Source organism: Vombatus ursinus, unplaced genomic scaffold, assembly GCF_900497805.2.
Source record: "Vombatus ursinus unplaced genomic scaffold, bare-nosed wombat genome assembly UNPS02000580.1, whole genome shotgun sequence".
Classification (NCBI taxonomy): Eukaryota; Metazoa; Chordata; class Mammalia; order Diprotodontia; family Vombatidae; genus Vombatus; species Vombatus ursinus.
The window spans coordinates 7000727-7009187 of NW_020940358.1; positions in this window are offsets into that span (position 1 = coordinate 7000727).

Genomic DNA, 8461 nt, shown 5'->3' on the forward strand with positions numbered 1-8461 from the left:
TCTCTCTCTCTCTCTCTCTCTCTCTCTCTCTCTCTCTCTCTCTCTTTCTCTCTCTCCTATCTATCTCTGTCTATCCCTATCATCCATCTACCCATACATTCATCTATCCCTCTCTTTTTCTCTTTCTTATCTATCATTGAGTACCTCTTACCTCCTCCTTTCTCACTCTCCCCTCTCCCCTATTATCCCTCCATCTATCTATATTCACAAAAGAATGGAAGGAGATGGTTTTTCATATTTCTTCTGCAGGGTCAGAATTGTTTATTGTAATTTTGCAACATTTATTTTTAAATGTTTTGTGGTGGTGGTTCTTTCCATTTCCACTCTTGTAGTCGTGTATATTTTTTTTTGGTTCTGCTTGCTGTACTTTATATCAGTTTTATATCTTTCCATCCTTCTCTGTCTTCATCATACCTATCACTTCTTATAGCACAGTGATATTCCATTATTCATATGCCACAATTTGCTTAGCTATTTCCCAATCAGTGGACATCTATTTTGTTTCTGGTTCCTTTTGACCACAAGAAGTATGGTTATACATATTTTAGTGTGTACATGAGGCCTTTCTCTTTATCAATGACTTCCTTGGAGAAGCAGTGAAATCTCTGAGTATGGACATTTTATCTCTGGTGGTAGATGTATTTGCCATCTAAAGGTCAGTCTAAATAAGTTAGGAGAGTCTCATCATCACTTTGGCCACAAGAGAGTCATGTTTTGGCACTATCTACTAAGTTAAAAAATTAAGTCAAAATCCACTGGAGAGGGAAATGGCAAACTAGTATCTTGCCAAGAAAACCCCATGGACAGTATTGGCCTGCTATGGTCTATGGGGTCACAAAGAGTTAGACACAATTGAATGATCGAACAACAACCCTAAGTCAAAGACAGTCTGTGATCTGCCGTTTTGAAATACATTATTTCCCAAAGAAAAGGTCAGGCCACTTATAGAAGGGAAGATTTCTATGGACTATGCTTTCTAGCTGGACCTGAGAGATAACTTTATTCTAAGACATAACTTTATTTTTGTTTTTGGTCCAGATACACAATTTCCCCACGGTAGGAATTTTCAGATGATGATTTCACAGAGAACTGTCCAAGGAAAAAAAAACTACCATGGCCTCAAATTTGAGAAGGCTTTTATTTTCTACCTTAAATATGTTGAACTGCTTTCAAAATATCTTAACCTTAGCCATGGAAAGAAACCTAAACTTGGAGTCAGAAGACCTGAGTTCAAGTACCAGCCCTGACATTTAGAAGCTTTGTAACTGAAGGCAAATCACTTAACCACTCTGACCTAATTTCCTCATCTGTAAAATGGAGATAATAAAATTTTTTCTTTTTACTTACATGTTTGCTATGAATTTTATAAAATTGTAAAGTGCAACAAAAATAACACTTATTATGATTTGTGTTTCCTGTTGTGTTTCTCTCCTGTGGCTGGAGCGATGACGGTCAATTAGCCAGCTAGTCTTAGGGTCCCTTGTGAAGCACAAAACCAATGGCAATAAGCTGTAACTTAAAAATAAATTTTATTAAATTTTTTTTGCTTTTATGTTGCCAAAATTTCCTCTATGTCCTTCCTCCTCTCCTTCCCAGAGAACCATCCCATATAACAAATTATGTTCTTTTAAAAGAAAAAGACAAAAGCGATCAGAAAACTGATGAATACATGGGGAAAAAAATCTGAAAATATATGCAATAATTGTCACCCATAGACCTCCTACCTCTTCAAAGTAATGGGAGGGTGTGTTTTCTGTGAGTGTACTTTCATTAAAATCTTATGAAAGTTCTTAGCCATGCTCCCCACTTTATTTTCTTGAAGCCATGTCTAATTTCACTAGGCTTAGATTAATGTGTAGCCCTTTGCTAGTCAGTGACTGATGGTGGAGGCCTTTGGGGAGAAGGGAAGACAGTGGCAGTAGGTCATTGTAATATAATTTTTTTCTTCTGCTTTCATGACTTTTGGTTTTTTTTTTCCTTTGGCCAGAGAGGAGTGGAATTTAAGTTCTCTGCTACTTCCCAAGTTTCCTGCAAAGGTCAAAAGTACTGTTCTTGGTTATGAAGAGAATTTTCATTGACTTAGAAATATTTACTTATTTAATTTTTTTCCTGTTTAATAGTATTTCATTTTTTCCAATTACATATAAAGATAGTTTTCAACATTCACTTGTATAAGATTTTGAGTTTCAAATTTTTTTTCTCCTTCTCTCCATTCCCTCCCTCCTTCCCAAGATGGCATGCAATCTGATACAGGCTATACATGTACAATCATATTAAACATATTTCCACATTAGTCATGTTGTGAAAGAAGAATCAGAACAAGAGGGAAAAAACCATGAGAGAGAAAAAAAAAGAAAAAATAGTATATTTAGATATGCTTTCAGACTCCATAGTTCTTTCTCTGAATGTAAATAGCATTTTGCATCATGAGTCTTTTGGAATTGTCTTAGATCATTGTATTGCTGAGAAGAGCTAAGTCTATCAAAGCTGATCATTGCACAATGTTGCTGTTACTGTGTACAATGTTCTCCTGGTTCTGCTCACTTCACTCAGCATCAGGTCATGTAAGTCTTTCCAGGTTGTTCCTGAAATCTTCCTGCTCATCATTTCTTATAGCACAATAGTATTCCATTACATTCATATATCACAACTTGTTCAGCCATTCCCCAATCAATGGGCATCCCCTCAATTTCCAATTCTTTGCCACCACAAAAAGAGCTGCTATAAATAGGTTTATACATGTGGTCCCTTTTCTATTTTTTATGATCTCTTTGGGATATAGACCTAGTAGTGGTATTGCTGGATATTGGCATATGCATAATTTGATCACCCTTTGGGCATAGTTCTAAATTGCTCTCCAGAAAGGTTGGATCAGTCCACAGCTCCACCAACAATGCATTAGTATACCAATTTTCCCACATCTTCTCCAACATTTATCATTTTCCTTTTCTGTCATATTAGCCAACCTGATAGGTATGAGGTGGTACCTCAGAGTTGGTTTGATTTGCGTTTCTCTAATCAATAGTGATTCAGAGCATTTTTTCATATGACTATAGATAGCTTTAATTTCTTCATCTGAAAACTGCCTGCTCCTATCCTTTGACTATTTATCAATTGGAGAATGATTTGCATTCTTATAAATTTGACTCACTTCTGTGTATATTTTAGAAGTGAAGCCTTTATTAGAAACACGGATTGTAAAAATCGTTTCCCAGCTTTCTGTTTTCCTTCAAATCTTGGTTGCATTGGCTTTGTTTGTGCAAAACCTTTTTAGTTTAATGTTAAATCAAAGTTATCCATTTTGCATTTCCCAATGTTCTCTATCTCTTGTTTGGTCATAAATTCTTCCTTTCTCCATAGATCTGACAGGTAAACTATTCCTTGCTCTCCTAATATGTTTATGGTATCAACCTTTATGCTAGAAATATTTAAATGGGAAAAAAATGGTCTCTCAGCTTTTTAGTGAATTTTTCCAGGTTCCAAAAATAAAATAATCTCCATTCATCCACGTTGAAGTTAAAATAGTCTCTTCAGTCTCTTTCCTTTACATCTGATGCAAGCATTAAAAAACACATCCTAATCCATGGATTGCTTTCAGAGCCTGAGAGTAATGGATTCTCAATCAAAAGCCTGTTTAATTATGTGTCATATCATCTCACATCTGATGCAACATTTCTGCTCAACCTGAGGCCCAAGACTAAGGAGGAGAGAAGAAAAGGTGAAGGTCAGAGTGGCAAAGCCTATTGTTCTCTGCTTTCACTTATGTGGTGTGAGTGAAGTGGATAATCATCACAATGGCAGAGAATCCAACTCTGTTTGCACATGGCAATCATAGGATCAGCAGGACAGCTAGGTGGTGCCATAGTGCACTGAGTAATGGGCCTGGAGTCAGAAAGAACTGAGTTCAAATCTGGCCTTAGACTCTTTCTAGCTATGTGACCCTGGGCAAGTCACTCAACTCTGTCTTGGTTTCCTCATCTGTAAAATGAGCTGAAGAAGGAAATGGCAAACCTCTCCAGTATCTTTGCCAAGAAAACTTCAAATGGGATCATGAGGAGTCAGATAAAACTGAAAAACAGCTGAACAAAAAATCATGGCTTAAGGAATTTAGAATTGAAAAAGACTCTGGAGATCTTCTAGTCTTCTTTTATTTTGGAGATGAGAGAACTAAGGCCTGGGTAGTAAATAGTGGAACAGAAGTAATGTCTTCTAACTCCAGATTCTGTGGATTTTTTTCCTGCCACATTTAAGATATTAAATAACACACATATACACATACACACCCCATACTCCGTCTTTGTCTCTCTCACACACATACCTCTCCCCACTCCAAGCTAAGAAAACAAAGTGTTAGCCTCTTCTGTGTACCTAGTGTTGGTCAAGGTGCTAGAGAGAAACAAGAAAAAGAGAAGAAAAAAGAAAAGATCCCTTGTTTTCAGAGACATCAATGTCATGTGTATAAATCATGTCTCCTCCCCCCAAAAAACCACCACTTCACAAAGCAGTTAGAGACCAAAAAAGTAGCATATTGTCAAATATTGTCATGCAAATTATAAATCAAATAAGCAAATACAGATTGAGTACCTACTATGTGCAAATTCTGTGTTAGGTACGTGGAGATCTAGAGGAGGAAAATTCACAAAGCAAGTGACCAACTCACAGAGAATCAAGAGTTGACTAGGAAGAAGACTAGGATTGTTGTCCAAAGACCAAAATGACATTACTATGTTGGGTTCAAAAGTGTCTGACTATGACTGATCAGACCACTATAAGCTCTGTCGGGTCTACCACAGGTTGGGCGCAAATAGTCCATATGAGTATTTGGAGTGGAAATGTCTCTAAATTTGCACATTTCACTTTCTTTTGAGCTACTGCAATTCTGCTTTGCTCATAGACTACAGCACATTCTTTGATGCAGACATGCAATGCTGCATGGTCTTGTGCCAGTGTCTCCCATGTGTTACAACCGATTTCATAGTTCTTCTGAGAGACTTTGAGAGTATCCTTGTGTGTGACCTGTACGTGAAGTCACGTGAGCATATGCTTTGTGTGAGTTCTCTGTAAAATAGTCTTTTAGGCAAACATATGTTTGACATTTGAACAATGTGGCAATTCAGTTTCCTGGCATGGCACTGGTATACTGTTCAGCTTTTACAGGCATACAACAATAAGGTAAACACAATAGCTCTGTACACCTTCAGTTTGGTAGGCAATCTAGTACTTCTTCTCTTCTATATTTTTCTTTGGAACCTCCTAAACATTAAGCTAGCTCTGTCAATGTGGGCATGCATCAACCTCATCAGCTATGTCTATATTCCTGGCAAGTATACTACCAAGGTAAATGAACTTATCCACAGCATTCAAAATCTCTCCACTAGAGGGGGCAGAACCAAGATGGCAGAGAAAAGGCTAAGACTCACCTGCGCTCTTCCAAATTCCTTTCCACATACCTTTAAATAATGCTTCAAAACAAATTCTGGAGCAGAATCCACAAAAGGATGAAATGAAGCAATTTTCCAGCCAAATACAACTTAGAAAGTTGGCAGGAAAGGTCTATCATGTCAGGATGATAGTGAAGCACGGGCTACACCCCAGCAAACTAGGAGCAGGGCCTGGAGTGACCGAATCAGCAGCAGCAATGACAGTGCTGTTTTCAGAGTTCTCAGCCCACAGATGGTAACGGGGTCAGACAATTGAGAAGAAGGAGATTATAGGGGTCTCTTTCCTCGCACTTGGTGTAGGACTCTGTTGCATTGCCCATACTCAGATCTAGGTCATAGCCCCAAGGTGGGAAGGAGCACTAGCACACCAGAGCTTATGGATGCAGAGGAGTGGGGACCCTGGTCACAGCTCCAGGGCAGAGAAGAGTGCTTGTGATCGCCTGCCAGAGCACAGGCCAGGATAGTAGTAAACACATCTCTCCTTAGATCACACTACCTAGGAAGAACTAAAAGCTTACAGACCCCAGAACTAGCTCTGAAAACAACTGCACAAAATCCTGAAGTTTGGGACACTGCCCTTTCCACTGTGGAAGCAGAGCCCTACTTTAAAAGTCAAGAAATAGTCTGGAAAAATGAGCAAAAAACAACAACAAAAAGATCTTGATCATAAAAATTTACTATTGACAGGGATGATCAAAACACAAACTCAGAAGACAACAAAGTCAAAACTACTACATCCAAAGCCTCAAAGAAAAATGTGAATTGATCTCAGGCCATCAAAGAGCTTAAAAAAAGGATCTTAAAAATCAAATAAGAGAGGTAAAGGAAAAATTGAGAAAAGATATGAGAGTGATGCAAGAAAATCATTAAAAAAAGAGTCAATAGTCTGCTAAAGGAAATTTAAAAAAAAATGCTGAAGAAAATAACACCTTAAGAAACAGAATAGGCCAAAGGTAAAAGAGGCACAACAATCCAATGAAGAGAACACCTTAAAAAGCAGAATTGATCAAATGGAAAAAAGATACAAAAAACTTCACTGAGGAAAACAACTCCTTAAAAGGTAGAATTGGCCAATTGAAAAAGGAGATACAAAAGTTCACTGAAGAAAATAATTCCTTAAAAATTAAAATTGTGTTAGTGAAAGCTAACAACTCTGAGACATCAAGAAGCAAGAAAACAAAATCAAAAGAATGAAAAATTGAAGAAAATGTGAAATATATCATTGGAAAAACACCAGGCCTGGGAAATAGATCAATGAGAGATAATTTAAGAATTATTGGACTACCTGAAAACCATGATTTAAAAAAGAAGCCTGGGCATCATCTTTCAAGAAATTATCAAGGAAAACTGCCCTGGTATCCTAGAATCGGAGGGAAAAATAGAAATTGAAAGAATCTACCATAACCTGAAAGAGATCCCAAAATGAAAACTTCAAAGAATATTATAGTCAAATTCCAGAGCTCCCAGGCCAAGGAGGAAAGAGTACAAGCAGCCAGAAAGAAACAATTCAATGATCATGGAGTCACAGTCAGGATCACACAAGATTTAGCAGGTTCAATATTAAAGGAAGGCTTAATATGATATTCTGCAAGGCAAAGGAGCTAGGATTACAACCAAGAATCAACTACCCAGAAAAATCAAGTATAATTCTTCCAGGGAAAAATGTATATTCAATGAAGTAAAGGACTTTCAAGCATTCTTGATGAAAGACCAGATCTGAACAGAAAATTTGACTTTCAAATACAAGCCTCTAGAAAAGCACAAAAAGGTAAACAGGAAAGAGAAATCATAATGGAGTCAGTAAAGCTAACCTGTTTACATTCCTACATGGGAAGATAATACTTTTAACTCCTAAGAACTTTTAAATTATTAGGGCAGTTAGAAAAAGTGTACATAGACAGAAGGCGTGGGTGTGAGTTGAATATGATGGGATGATATCTAAAAAAATAAAAATGGTGCGAAAGAGAAATTCACTGGGAAAAGGGGAAAGGGAGAGGTAGAGTGGGGTAAATTATCTCATATAAAAGAGGTGCAAAAGAGCTTTTACAGTGAGGAAAAAAGATGAGGGAAATGCAGATAGGTAATGCTGAACCTTACTCTTATTGGAATTGACTTAAAGAGGGAATAACATACATAATCAGTTGAGTATAGAAATCTATCTTAACCTACAGGAAATTGGGATGGGAAGAGGATAAAGGGGGGGGAGTTCTGATAGAAGGAAGGGTGGATTGGGGGAGGTAGTAGGCAGAAGCAAAACACTTAAGCATGGACAGAGTGAAAGGAGAGAGAGAATAAAATAAACCAGGGAAAAAAGGATGGAAGGAAATGTAGCTAATAATCATAATGGCAAAAATTTTTTTTTACAACAAGTTCCTCTGATAAAGGCTCCATTTCTCAAATATATAGAGAACTGAGTCAAATTTATAAAAATAAGAATCATTCCCTAATTGATAAATGGTCAAATAATATGAACAGGCAATTTTCAGATGAAGTAATTAAAGCTATCTATAGCTTCATGAAAAAATGCTCTAAATCACTATTGATTAGAGAAATGTAAATTATAACAATTCTGAGGTACCAAGTGCCCATGAGTTACCTTCAACCTGGTTTAGTCTGTCTGCCAAAATGATTTACCAGGATGTGGTCAATGTGCATGCTGTAGCTTCTTGGAGTCACAAGTGAGAGCTGTGTGACAGGTGAACACCAAAAATGGAAAGCAACCCTGAAAAGGATTTGGCAGCCCTCACACCAGAGGGACTAGGCTTCTCTGAACATGTATACACCCCAGGAAGGAGGTTAAAATAGGGGTTTGGTCAAAATTTTATGCAATGTGATCAACAAGGGATGTGGGAGGATGTTTGACTTTACCTACTGCTCCACCAGTGCGAGATCCTCACTCAGAATTCTATGGGAGTTTCTTGGAAGGAAGTTGGCCTAGTGTGGAAGATTTTAGATCAGGCCAAGCATTGCATATGCTCTTTTAAGTTCAATCACCAAAAGATCTACTTGGAGACTCTCCT